The following is a 14,990-nucleotide window of genomic DNA, read 5'->3' as shown; positions in this document are numbered from 1 at the left end:
GCGTTTAAGGCAATAAAAAGTTCACTTGATCATCACAGCTAAACAAAAGGCTGAATCTTCATGTTTTCACCTGTATAAGTGTCAGATTAGTGTGACAGGTTGTAAAGTATTTTATTTCGTATTTTGGTTACATTCGCGTAGTTATATTGGTTTACAAATGATATATATCGAAAATGTTTATTTAAACAAGGAAAACCTGCTTCGGTTAGTGTTTCGTGTCGGACCGATTTAGATCGTTGGACAGGAAATTGTTGTGCGCATAGGATTGCTTTACATCTGGGCATTCGAAGTAAACCACTGTTGAGGCAAGACGTATTACACTGCTTGTCTTTTGTTTTTTTTTCTGGATCCCACAACACCGTATCTCCTTTACCATAGTGGAGAGCGCAACATTTTGGAGGCACCACTGGGATATTTGCGTTCAAGTGTTTTCTACTCGCCGTGGGTAGAAGCTCGCGCCGAATATCCCGAATATCGTCGCCGTTTACTGTTTTTTTTTTTCTACATGTGCTCTGGTTGCATCTCTCTGCGTACATCCACCACTAGAGGGCACTGGAAGACTATGAAGTGAATCCGGCCAGTTGAACTGCGTGTACCCTCTCGAAAATGGAGTTAGAGGAATTACAGTTGGACATCAAAGGCAAATTATTTGGACTGAATGTTCAACAGTTGTCAGAGTTATGTGCTGAAATCCAAATATCTGGACTGAAAAGACAGCAATTTACAGGAAAGACTCGAGGCCAACTATTTAATATTGTGTCAAACTACATTGAAAGAGCTGAATTACAGCTAGAAGAAGGAGGAATGTCAGATTTGCTACGTGTAAAGGACTTGATTGAACGTATAAAAGATTTTGAACTAGGAATACCCAAACCAAGTGAAGAAGGTGAAGATGCAGTGCGGAGAAGCATAGTGCCCCCAGACACTGTCCCCTGGCGCAAAGATTTCAATATATCTGGACAAATAGGTGAGCTTGGACAAAAAGATAAACTCACATTTTCTAATTTGGTGAGACAGATAAAAAGTAGGCTCAGTAAAGGCTACCAGGGGGATGAGATCATCGATGCAGCTGTTCGTGCCATAACACCAGGTCTGCAGTTGAGAAGCTACCTCGAAGGGAAAGAAAACCTCACCCTACCTTCTTTACAAAGGATTCTCCGATCTCTCTATCAGGAGAGAGGAGCCACTGAATTGTACAAGCAGCTCTCATCGGTAGTGCAGTCTAATAAAGAGACCCCGCAGACCTTTCTACTCCGTGCAATGGATCTATGTCAAATGATTATTTTTGCATCTCAAGAGGCCGAATCAGGTTTGAAGTATGATCCTACATTGGTCCAGAGTTTATTCCTGCACACAGTTCTGACAGGGTTACAGAGTGACAATGTAAATAGTGACAACCTTTCCTCCTGCAAACCACCACATCAGATGAAGTACTGTTAGAGAAATTCAACATAGAATGTGCAAATGAAAGGAGCGACAGGAAAAAAAGAAAAATGCTGCTGCACGGGTGACAACGGTGAACACTGTCCAGTTAGATGACACACCAGCCCCGATTGGGAAGAAGACAGTTTAAAGCAGAATACCGTTACTGTGCCGAATGAACTCCTTTCAGAGATCAAAGAGATGACATCAGAGATGATGCTTTTAAAGGGGCTGCGGGCAGAAGTGTCCCAGATCAAAGAGATTATTCAGAAATAAACAGCCACTTCCCAGCCCACCAGCGGAGGACCTGAACAGGTCGTCTTCACTCCACCTTCACCATATCAGGTATATCCACCAGCCAGGCACTACTACACCCAACACTCCCCATCAGCTCTTCAGCAGTACCACCCAACACCAGGTCCCAGGACGATGAGGGGACCAGCACAGTTCTAGCAGCCGTTCGCCCCTCAGCAGTACTACATGCCCCGTCGCCCTCAGCCCAGGTGTTATTCTTGTATTCGAAACAGGTGAAGAATATTGTCAGCACTATTTTAAATGTGGAAGTAGTGAACATTTCAGGGCAGGCTGCAAAGCACAGAACTCAGCCAGTAACCATGCTTTAAACTAGAAAGGGTTACCCCAGTGGGACATGGTGTGACCACAGAGTCCCAGTGTTACAGTGGTGCTCTGAAAATGGAATGTAAGCCCCACACATGTGGCCCCGTTCAGAAGAGACATAAGCAGTCATTTGTCGAGCGTACAGATAAGAAACAGTGTGGCAAATTACCTTGGGTCAGGGAGTTAGTGGGAAAGAAATGTCTTATTCGGTGCTTTTTGGATAACAAAAGGGTTGAAGCACTCTGGGACTCTGGGTTCCAGGTGTGTTCTGTGAGTTATGGAAAAAAACGAACTTACCTGACATGTCATTGAAAAATGTGAGGAGAGTGTTCAGAGACTGTTCCGTAACATTCATCCGACCCACTCTGAAAACAATCTCTGGTCCCCTTACTTTTATTGAAAGTTTGGGAGTTCCTGGTTACAAGGTCTCAACCGTCTAAAGGGAGGGGGAGCACACCGGTTGAGACTGGCGCAAAACACAAGCATATTTTGAGATAAGCAGGAGACTGTTCAAGGAGACATTCTGTTATTGTGTCTGCACATTCTGTTATTGAGAGTCAGTATGGCTAGAGATAAAGATAAAAAGCTATGTGCGTGTGCAAGTAACTTGGATAATACTAAGTAAACTAATTTACGAATATAATGTGACTACATGATATACAATTTTACTCCAACATTACCCCCTGTTTATCCAATTTACTTATTGTAGATCATCATTTATTGATCACTTCACAAGGATTTTTGATCATAAAATCATAAACACATAAGAAAATTTAAACCTAGAGGAGAAGTTGTCACTAATAATCGCCTGGATCTGGGAAAAGATCAGAAATGTTAAAAGATATTTCGTTGTCATAGTCAACATCATCTTTATTAACATTAACACTGTTTTCGTCGTCGTCATGTTGTGGGATCGCTGACCCCAAGGCAGATATGTGTTGAATCAAATCGTCCGTCACATACATTTTTCCTGTTGAATCTTACTCAGAGGAGTTATGTTGTATTTGCAAACATAGTTACACTCAGGGTCTTGAACGAAGGATGTTATCACCAAATTAAATTTAAAATCAGGAAAACATTGTTCAAAATTATCAGCGACATTTTGGTATTGAAGTGAAACCATGTGTCAGTGAGCTGAGCTGTTTCCTAAATCTGAATCATGCTTCCTTCGTAACAGCAGGGGGTACACCACATTCACTTTAAACGTCGTGGGCGCAACAGTAGTAATAAATTGGACAAGCAGAACTTGGATACAGGGAATGCAGCAACCCCCACACAATGTCCAGAAAGCTGAAAAATAAAATGTAAGCGAAATTAAGACAGACACTAAATTTGTACGTGACAAAGGTCTTCCTCCACAATTCTGACGACAAGGGCGGGTTCACGCTGGAATGATCCATCCAGTTCAGTGTGCGGAGCCCTCCGGGCGAGGTTGAACGTCACTGTTCACCAAACATCGCACACGCTCCATTGGCCACAACCAAGAGCACATCGACCGCCAAGCAGTCCCAGAACGCCATCAGAGATGTGACTGTCACTCGTTTTGCTTCCAATAGCCCAATAGGCTCCTTCAGTATAATTTGCATCCTCCTGGACGGTGCAGCAATCTGGTTAACCAATTCATACTCATATGGTACGCCACGAGGAACTCCAAATGCACCAATGTTGGTGGAATCTCAAACTCACAGGGAAGTGCCATGTCGGAAACGGAGAAGCCCTTTCTCCGTCATCGACGATAGCGCATGTGTATCCTCTGCTGCGAATGGAAGCATAGTCATTGGAAAGCTCTCAATTATTTTCTATATCATTCTAACTCTTATTACATGATAACTCCCCCTTTAATAATTAAAATAATGTCAAAATAAAATCCTTATCTGCCAATAAAATTGTCAAAAATAAACTTGCACGTGACACATCACATCAAAACTTGATTAACACTAAAACACAAAAGAAAATAATACAAAATAATAAACAGCCTAACTTATGGTGACTGAAACACAATAACCTGTGGTATTGAATGGTAACTTATCATAGATGGCGTTTTCACCACACCACCACCAATATGTCACTTCGTGATAAAGGTGTAAAATGTTCATCAACAGTTTCAATTTCAAAACACTGAGAAGCATTCAATGAACCCAATATTGTACCAGTTCCAATCCTGTTGATACACGTTAAATTTCCCATTGCAACTTTTTTAGAAAACAGTGGTTTCTTCTTCAGTGGACCTGTAAGGGGGAATGCTTTATCAAATATGGCACAACTTCTCGTGGGGTTGGTCTTGGTCATAACCTGTAAAAGACAACTTTTATTCAAAACAGAAGGAACTATTTGCAGTAGTGGTCTTGGTCCCAAGCAAACCACAAAGTCTCGATCAGTGGTGTTTGCAGCCTGTTCCGCCATGAGTAGCCAGTTGTTGTTTTGGCCAGAGACGCCAGTAAAAACTTGGAACCAATCGTCCGTAGTCTGAAGCACTGTTGCCTTAACTCCTGGTCTAATTGTTGCCCTAATTAATTTTGGTTTCTTTAATTGTACTGAGTAACTCTGACACAACTGGATTGGGTAACATGTGTCATATCCTGTCCTCCATTGGCACAACAGAAATTCCCAACAGGTGCATCCAAGCCACACACACGAAGTAGTTCGGGGCGTTACTGGGTTTAAGAGCTGTCCTGACTTCAGATCTACGGTTAAAATTAAGGTTCTGCCATTGTTTTTCTCTATCAGTGATATGAGTGGCCTTTGATGTTTAGCATTTTTGGTTGTAATATATGATGACCAATCATAACCCTGCGGATCTGCCACTAGTGTTTCCCAACCCCCTTTTCTATCGTCAATCATGTACCAAAGACTCCTATCTGGTGTGGCGTATACTCCCTTGTGTCGTAACTGAGTAACTGTTAGGGTGATTACTGTGGTTTTATTTTGTGGAATGCATACTCTGAGTAGACTAAAATGTTGGTGTTGGCCACAGGCGGGATCTGTGATGTTTTGTTTTATGTTCAAATCAGAGTACCGTTTGTCAGGTTGTTGTAACTGTACCTGTTCTTGAAGTAGTAAACCTGTTCTTGTGATAATCAGTCCGATTGCGGTTATTAATATTATCGTTACTCCTGATTTTATTTTAACTTGAGCCTTGTTTTCAAGTATCCCCTGGTTCCCTCTAAAGTCTCACAAGGCTGTGGACAATCTTCACCGGGTTTGAGATGACTACACACTAAAAGTGCAGTCCCCTTTGTAGTCGGACTTTACCTTGCAAGACGGTAGGAAACCCGAGAACCCTTCCAACAAGCCCTTTTATTTATTGTTTTTTTATCTCTATTAGAATAAATACCACAACGCTATGGTAATGACGCACATAAAAACTACTACACTGAAAATCACGATCAAAGCAGTTAATTTAGTCATATTTTAAAATCTTTTTGCAATAAGTTAAGTGAATCCAAGTGTTTCGTTCTGCTATTTTTAAGGCAAACGTAATTAACAGTACTTGGGAAGGACCTGCCCACTTTGGTGAATACCAATGCTTCTTCTTCATGCTTTTAATCAGCACCCAATCTCCTGGTTCGACCAGTTGGTCTTTCTGTGGAGAAATGGATTATGTTAGCTCATCATTATTTGGTTTGTCTAATTTGTTGATATTTTGCAACATCTTTCTCATGTAATCTGCTAAATTACTATCTTCATTTGTTTCCCATTCATTTTTAAAATATGGTACTTGGTATGGTCGCCCAAACATAATTTCACAAGGTGTTAACCCGTTAATACTAGTTATGTTAATGTGTAATTTAACCAAGTCTAGGCATTGAGTCCATTGTCTGCTTGTTTCTTCCATGCATTTCTTTAATCTGTTTTTTATTGTTCCATTCATTCTTTCTACCAGTCCTGCGCTCTGTGGGTGATAACCACAATGTCGTTTTAAATCAATATGAAATGCTCTGCCTATGTTGTCTATTATCTGGTTAACAAAATGTGAACCATTATCACTGTATATTATTTCTGGAATACCATATCTTGGTATAACGTCTTACATAACGCTTTTGCTATGATAAGTGCTTCTGGATGTTTTGTTGGAAATAATTCAATCCATTTAGAAAATGAATCTATGATTACCAAACAAAATTTTTTACCTTCACTTTGATTCAATTCAATAAAATCCATGTGTATATGTTGAAATAGGTAGCTTGGTTTAAAAAAACTGACCTCTTTGTGGACGTAAATTACCTTATACATTATATTTGGCACACACTAAGCATGCTCTACAATTTTTTTTTTTTTTTTTTTTTTAATAAAAATGAAAACCATATGTATAAATAGTTGATATTAAGCCCACCATTGCGCCTGTCGAGACATGAGATTTCCCATGACTCAATAATGCAGCCCATTTGTACAAATTTTTCGGTAGGATAGGTTTATTTTCTGGACGAAAATATATACCATCATCTAAGCGTTGTCATGATCTGGTTGACGACCAACGGGGGGCGCTGTCGCCCCCGCCTACACCTCACAGGTGCTGGTCGTCCCGATCAGATTGGCGACCAGCGGGTAGCGACGTCAGCCCTGCCTGCAGCCTCGCAGGTGCTGGTCGTTATAATCAATGACACTTAAAAGGACACCTGGCACGATCATCCGGTGCCGATTCATTGTTTGTTTGCTGCTTGGTTGCAGCATGCATCGTGTACGTGTTTGTTTAACCTTGGCGGACTTTTACACTTGGTTTTCTTTTGCTACTTTGTATTTTTTCCATTCAGATCATTTTGATGTTTTACATTTTGTTCCTGCTGACTTTATTTTAATACAATTTGTCAAACAACCTCCTGCTCCCTCCTGCCTGCTTTGTGGGATCCGCACCCGCCATCACCACCTCGCAAAACCGTGACAGAATGAATCGGCCAACCATCGGATCCCGCAGGTACATCGGACCCGTCTCATTTCCACCCTGTGCCTGGCAATGCTACGTCCACGTTAGCGCAAGCCTCGTCGCGTTTGAATTGCGTCACTCGACGAGCCGCAACGTCCACGTAAACGTCCGGCCGAGACCTCCTTCCAGGTGGCCGTCCAGGGTGACCCTGGGTGACTGGCATTGCACGCCCACGTCCAGCCACGCTGTCGTCGTGCATGACGAATTGAGTCTCATCCACGACGAGCCGTGCAACGTCCGCATCAACGTCAGTCCGAGACCCCACTCACCGCTGGATCCCGGAGCGGCTCTAAACTGGTCTCGTTCCCCCGGAGCCGGGCAGTTCACGCCCACGTCGGCGTCCGGCCGAGACCTGTTCCCATACGGCCGTACGGGGTGCCATTCTTTGCCTGGCAGTTCGACGTCCACGCAGAGCCATGCGCCGTCGCGTGAACGTGCGAGAGGGATCGCACTCACGCCCACGACGATCCGTGCCGCGTCTTCGTCCACCCCAGGCCGAGTCCCGTTCCCATCAGGCCGCCGCCCGTCGTATGCTGGAGAGGCAGCGGTTGCCCTCTCCACCGACCGTTCCCTGGCGAGTGGACCTTTTGGGAGACTGTTGGGACTTCTGGAAGCAGCCCCTTGAAGGGGGGGTACTGTCATGATCTGGTTGACGACCAACGGGGGGCGCTGTCGCCCCCGCCTACACCTCACAGGTGCTGGTCGTCCCGATCAGATTGGCGACCAGCGGGTAGCGACGTCAGCCCTGCCTGCAGCCTCGCAGGTGCTGGTCGTTATAATCAATGACACTTAAAAGGACACCTGGCACGATCATCCGGTGCCGATTCATTGTTTGTTTGCTGCTTGGTTGCAGCATGCATCGTGTACGTGTTTGTTTAACCTTGGCGGACTTTTACACTTGGTTTTCTTTTGCTACTTTGTATTTTTTCCATTCAGATCATTTTGATGTTTTACATTTTGTTCCTGCTGACTTTATTTTAATACAATTTGTCAAACAACCTCCTGCTCCCTCCTGCCTGCTTTGTGGGATCCGCACCCGCCATCACCACCTCGCAAAACCGTGACAAGCGTGCTCCCTTCCAGAGCCACATATCTGTTTCAGGTTTGGGAAATTGTTGCATATCACGTAGAATGGCCCTATCTAAAGTAAAAAAAATCATCAAAAATAAAGAAAATACGAACAGCGCCAGCAGCAGCTTGCTTAGCAACTTTGTCAACAAAGGCATTTGTCTTTAGACACAGCATCAGTACCGGAGGTATGCGCTGCGCATTTGCAAATGGCTAACACAGCGGGCAATTTAATGGCTTGCAATAAATCAATCAACAAGTGCGCGTGAGTAACAGGTTTACCAACGGACGTAACCATACCTTTATTATTCCAATATTGAGCAAATGTGTGTGTAATTTCAAACGCATATTGACTATCTGTATAGATGGTAATACTTTGATCCGTCATCAATTTACAAGCTTCAATAAACACAGTAATTCCAGCTGCTTGTGCAAAATAATGTTGGGGTAAAGCATTAGCTTTTAAAATTCGATCATACGTAACTACAGCATAACCAGTTCTTGTCTTTCCCAGATCATCCTTTCGTGATGAACCGTCCACAAACAAAGTATAGCCTTCAGTTAAAGGCGTATCCTGTAAGTCTGGCCTACTCTTAGCAGTTAATTTGGTAAAAGTAATAGTCTAATTTGGTTGAATAGTATGCTACGGGACGTAACTTACTACCATGCATTTGGTTTAGGACAGATGTCATAAAATGTCCTTTGCAATCGACCATTTGGTAAAAGGTTTTATTATAGTCAGGCAGAGCTAGTGTAGAAGTGCTGACCAATGCTTGTTTGAGATCACAAAAGGCCTTTTCTGCCTCAGGAGTCATTTTTTTTTCTTCTAAATTATCCCGCGGGCCTGATCCAACCTACTTGGGGGTCGATTCTGGCCCGCGCGCCGTATGTTTGACATCCCTGGTCTTTATCGACCAATGTTTTTTTTTTCCCCACAAATTAAACCCTCAATCTTCTGATGTTAACATTTATCACACATTTCAATGGTAGTTTTCACAACATCAATTTTCAAATGCAACAAATCAATTCAAATTTCAAAACATCATTATTTTTACACTTTATTTTTTGTCTCTCTCTTTCCTGATATAAAATGTAAATTTTACCTCACGTTACCCTCTGAAATCTAAAAATTTATACTTTGGGACTTTTCCGGACCCAACCCGCATTTCCCTCTGTTTGAAAATGCGGTTCGTGTCAAAATAATTTGGGAAATTTTCTTGCCTTCCGGCACTTCTCTTGCTTACAACCATACGGCCATAATATGCTAAATTTGCCCTTTGCCCAATCGTTATATTTTAATAACGTTTTAATTCAGCCAACATCTCTTTCAGAATAAGGTTATTCACCTCTTTTAATCAACGTCATTTCGGCACCTCAGATCGAAGGCAGTTTGATTTTGAATGTCCGAGTAGGACTGACCACATTCCAACACTTCGTCCATCAGAAGCAAGTGTGTTGTCTACTTCTATACATTCGGGACGCCCCTAAATTGAGAGCTATGGCTCGAAAGGCGCATCGCGCTACCTTTTTTCCTTTTCCCCTTTTATTGCTTCTATGAATTTGGTCCAGTTCTTCAACGCATAGGGCGGACTCTATAACTGGGTTCGTTCAGTAGGACAGCAATTCAAATTTACATTTGTGGTTTCTCCTTCTTCAACCCCCGATCGGGTGAGGAGAACTTGCATATTGCATCCACAAAAGTCTGCTGTTTAAATCCCACTGTATATTACATGAATTACGACACGTTATCGCAATTCCAATCACACTCAGACACACTCACGGCCGAAAACAGCTGGTGCTTCACTCACAGACAGTCAAGCTCACACAGGTGCACACAGGCACCGACACACAGACACAACAGACACAACAGACACACAGACCCACAGACACAAGGGTGATCAGTCCTTGTGTATTTTCACTTCATCGCCCCTGAGATTTTCCTCTTTTGGTGGCTTTCTGGCTAACATTTCTCTTGCTTCTCTGTACGGCCCTACATACTCATCCTCCTCTTTTCTGTGAAACAACATGGTTGTTTTATCTCACTCCCTACATTCTTGTTCCTGTTTTCTATATCTTTCCTGTTGCTGCCTCTCCTGTTCCTCTTTTTCTATTTTAACTTGCCTTGCTCTTTTTTCACCTGCCTCTCTGTCCTGCTATTTCTTTTTTTTTTTTACGTTGTTTACTTTGCCCTTTTCCCATTTTGGCAATTTGGTCCCAACTATGATGGGTGCTCCCAGGGAGTCCTAATAGTTGGGGATGTTCTTAGTGAGGTGGTGATCAATGCCTTATTGTGGTAATTGTCAAGCTTCTACCCCGGTGAGGGCGGACAATTCTTGCCTCTGCATCCACAACAAGTCACCACTTACAATCTCACTGTTTAATATGGAGTTCGAAACCTAGTGGTAATCTTACTCCCATTCACACACACACACACACACATGTTCACACACTTTTAACGCGTTTTCACTTCGCCTAACTCTCTCCCAAAATGCGTCGCCTAACTCTCTCCCTGAATACCGGTATTTTTATTTTACTTCGCCTAACTCTCTCCCAAAATGCCGGTATTTTTATTTCGCCTAACTTCTCTCCCAAAATGCCAGAGGACGCCGCCGCCCTTGCAGAATTTAACTGTCTCAACAGGCGAGTCTGCCCTCGCGCGGACTTTAACTGGTCTTTACTTTACCTGATAGAGTCTAGAATTGTCAGGGTTTTATACTTCGTCGCCTAACTCTCTCCCTGAATACCGGTATTTTTATTTCTCTCGTCACACATACATTCACACATTAATTCTTTAAATAAAATATTTTACTCACGTCTCTGTGTGCCTGGGTCTCCGTCAACCTTCGGATCCCAGCCCGAGAGGGAGGAACCAGTCCCGAAAAGGGTATTAGTTGCTGTGGCCACAGACTTGCCTGGATCTCTCTCCCACGCTGGAATCGTCAGGTTTTTTGGAATCCGGCTCGAAGGACCAATTTAATGTTAGGGTCAAACCCAAACATTTTCACCAATTGTGAAAGAAAAACACAAAGACGTGAGATGGACTTGCAAGGAGAGTGTTCAGAGACTGTTCCGTAACATTCATCCGACCCACTCTGAAAACAATCTCTGGTCCCCTTGCTTTTATTGAAAGTTTGGGAGTTCCTGGTTACAAGGTCTCAACCGTCTAAAGGGAGGGGGAGCACACCGGTTGAGACTGGCGCAAAACACAAGCATATTTTGAGATAAGCAGGAGACTGTTCAAGGAGACATTCTGTTATTGTGTCTGCACATTCTGTTATTGAGAGTCAGTATGGCTAGAGATAAAGATAAAAAGCTATGTGCGTGTGCAAGTAACTTGGATAATACTAAGTAAACTAATTTACGAATATAATGTGACTACATGATATACAATTTTACTCCAACACCCTGATAATACTCTCAATATTGTGGCAGTTATTGGAATGGATATGCCTTATGTAGGATGGCTTGAGATACCATTTAAACTTGCTGTTAATGATCCAGGGCTACTTGTACCAGTTTTAGTACTAAAAGGTGACCAGCAACAGTGTCCTATCATAGGGTTTAATGTCATTGAGCGTCTTGTGTTAGATAGCCTCTCTAATGAGACACAAACAGGGGATACAGAAAAGCTCTTGAAATAGGTTAGACTAGCTTTTCCCCACCTTAAGCGCAAAGAAGCTGCCACTTTCATAAAAGCAGTTAGTGTGGGACAAGCGCATGAGTACCGTGTAAAAACAACAAATGAGAGATTCGCTATAGCTAGGCATAGGTCAGCTCTTATTCCATGAGCCAAGTGAAAACCCATAGTGGCCAGATGGCCTTGAGTTTTGTGACTCGTTGGTCTCAGTAAAGGCAGGTTCTATGTTGGGTTATTTTTTATCGTTCGCCCTTGGTTCATTGCTTCGACGGGTGTTGATGGAGATCGATGGTTAAATCATCAGGGAGCCAGGACTTGAACAGAAAGTTGATTTAATTTGGAGAGCACGGGCATTGTAGTGTCGCGGAGGAGGGAGCGCATGGCGAGAGAGAGAGAGATGAACGGGCTGCAGGATATTTATGCGGTGCATAGCAATGACGCGACAGGATGTGACATACTAAAAGTACGACATCGTGTAAAGGAAGGCAGGATATGACATACGAGGAAGTTCAAAATGTAAACAAAGATTACAGAGCGATGTTTAGAGATGTTTGTATGGCGAATTACCCTAACATCTCCCCCCTGACGAACATTTTTAACATCGGTCGAGGTGAACAGAAAAGAAAATCATAATGGAAACATTCTCAAATCAAAGTCATGTCATTCTCTAGCTACAATAGTCAAATCTTCATGGGATCCTGGATGGTGATCACCAGGATGACGAGTAGGAACAAAATCGTTTGTAGCATTTGTCGCAAGCAGGCCCAAGGGTGTGGTACAGACGACGAGCTGGTGAATGGGAAAAGGTGTGTGATCTTCGGCTCCAGTTGTGCATCGGGAATTTTCTTCACGAACGGTGTGGTGTCCTCGCGAGTCTAGACGAAGCTTGTAGCTGCTAAGACGGCTAGCAGCTCCGCAACTGGTCCATCCCACTTTGGCGTGGCCCACGTCATCTTCTTCATACCGCATCTCTGTCCTGTGGAGACTAAAAGAAGACTTGTGCCAGGTCACATGTCAAAGGGATGGTTTAATTCTGCACAGCACCCTTTCTTGGTGTTTCTTTCCCTATCAAAATCTGTCTCATCGTTTAGGCTCTGCAATGTATTCTCTCACAGAAATGGCAGACATTGTTATTGTTAGATTTTAGTTGGTTAGTGTATGTTAGTTGTTAGTGAGTCTGCATTTCTGGAGGGCACCACTTTCTTGTGGGAATGATATTGCAGCTAACATCACTAAACACCAAAAGTGAAAATTTTGGCAATGATGATCTAGGCCAGACATGGGCAAACTACGGCCCGCGGGCCACATACGGCCCGTTAGGCTTTTTAATCCGGCCCGCCGAATTTTCCCTAAATTATAGTACAAACAGTGTCTAAAACTCATGACAAAAAGTTAGCGAACAACAGGGCAGATAACTGAAAAGTTACCTGCCCCATTTTTCACAACTTGAAGCACACTGAGACAACTAATCACATTAAAGAAAGTTTGTTTTTTTTTAATCAAGAATGCACCTACTACAAATGCTACCTTGCTTAATTTACGGTCATGTGCATGGCTGTAGATTTTGCTGCAGTAGTCGATTGTCATTGCGGTGCACAATGCAACGTTTGCATTGCTTCGTACGAGCCACTAAGCCCCTTTCATAAGTCTCACGTACACGTGACAGTCACGGTTTAATGTAAATTTACGTTTTGTAGCGTCACATATGTTGTTAGGTTCTTTTGAATCTTTCCTGGCTGAGGTTCTGTGCATCCATTTTGGAAAATGACATGCAATTGCACGACTTTATAACGCTTGCGAAAGTCCGGAAGAAAGAAGCAGGCTTCTGATTGGCTGCCGTGCCGAGTATGCAAATTTCAACTGCAGGTCGTCGATGTTTGTGTGCTCGGCGACGGTACACGTGTATTGTTTGCGCGTGAAGGCGAGGGCGTCAGTGAGGAGTTTGTTGAGCGCGCGGTCAGGACAAACCATCTATGATTTGGCGGAATTTAACACAAGTAGGTATTATTGAGCTTCAATATTTCGTTGTGTAATAATATGTTTTGAGTGATTCCATTTTTCAATAAATGTTGATTTCTTTAACTTTGCCCCTTCGATGGAAACTTATTAAAAACAGACGCAATCTTGATAAATCACAGTGCATATGTTATTTTAATCTATTTCCATTTCCTCCTCCAAGTACCTGCGAAATAGTATGTAAACGCCATATTCCTTGAGACAAATTTATTAACTGATCAGGGATACTTTTCACATTTGAAAGACAGTTAATAAATTGGGTTGTAGTGTTCTTACTGTGCTATGAGGTTTGTACATACGACATTTAAAGGACAACCGGCACCATTTTTTGTTTTCGTTTCCCACTGACATCAGAAAAACGTTTTATAGCGTCTAAAATACCCAAATCAGGCAGGCTGATATGTTTAGTTAAATGAAAAACACCAATAAAAATGACTTCAAAATGAATCCGGAAATGGCCAGTTTCAGAAGGTCCCACCCCCCTGTTCGTGACGTCACGCCAAGACATCTTGCCTTGCTCAAGAATCAAAACAATGGCTTCAGATTCAGAAAAGATGTTTTCTTGTTACTCATCCAGTTATGAATATGATTCAAATAGTTCTGAAGAGGAAAGCATAAATGTTTGCAATTGATTCAAGGAGTCCTCCCATATCAATTCGAGCCGTCAATGACAGCAATGTAGCACCCAGAAAATGCAGAAGATTGCGCCCAAGCTCCGTTGGAAATGGACTGATTTGTCAGCTGGGAATTTGTGTCAGCGAATATCAAATAGTTGTCTTGGTGCAACAGAAAACGATTCACCATGGCGTTATTTACGTGTTTTCCTTCTAATATCGCCATCAACACAAAGTTTTCAGACCAAACAAAGTACCCAAAATGCATTGTGTGTCGCTTTCTCGGTCAGGGGCGGTCCAAACGTGACGTCACATGGGGATCGTCATCAACTCGAAAACAAGACTTCATGAATATTCAGCGCAAGTCTTAAAACGTAAACCATAGCTATATGCTGTGGAATCTTTGTAAAATACGCTCAGTCGAAATCATTTGAAGTGATTTTAATTTAATTTAATTATGGACATAACTTGTTCCGAGTATTTCCGGCCCAAACACTCCCTCCAAATGCTCCTGGCCCGGCCCCTCTGTCAAATTTTAGAACCCAATGCGGCCCGCGAGTCAAAAAGTTTGCCCACCCCTGATCTAGGCTATTGCCATTCCCCCCTGTTGAGACATGAAAAGTCTCAATTTGCCAATTGGGAACGTGTTTGCGCGGAACACGATCCCTCTTGGACATTGCACAGATCATCAATA

The sequence above is a fragment of the Hippocampus bargibanti genome, linkage group LG13, assembly GCF_051943395.1.
Source record: "Hippocampus bargibanti isolate YZ-2025 linkage group LG13, ASM5194339v1, whole genome shotgun sequence".
NCBI classification, from domain to species: Eukaryota; Metazoa; Chordata; class Actinopteri; order Syngnathiformes; family Syngnathidae; genus Hippocampus; species Hippocampus bargibanti.
The sequence above is the reverse complement of the archived record's forward strand: the minus strand, read 5'-3'. Positions refer to the sequence as shown.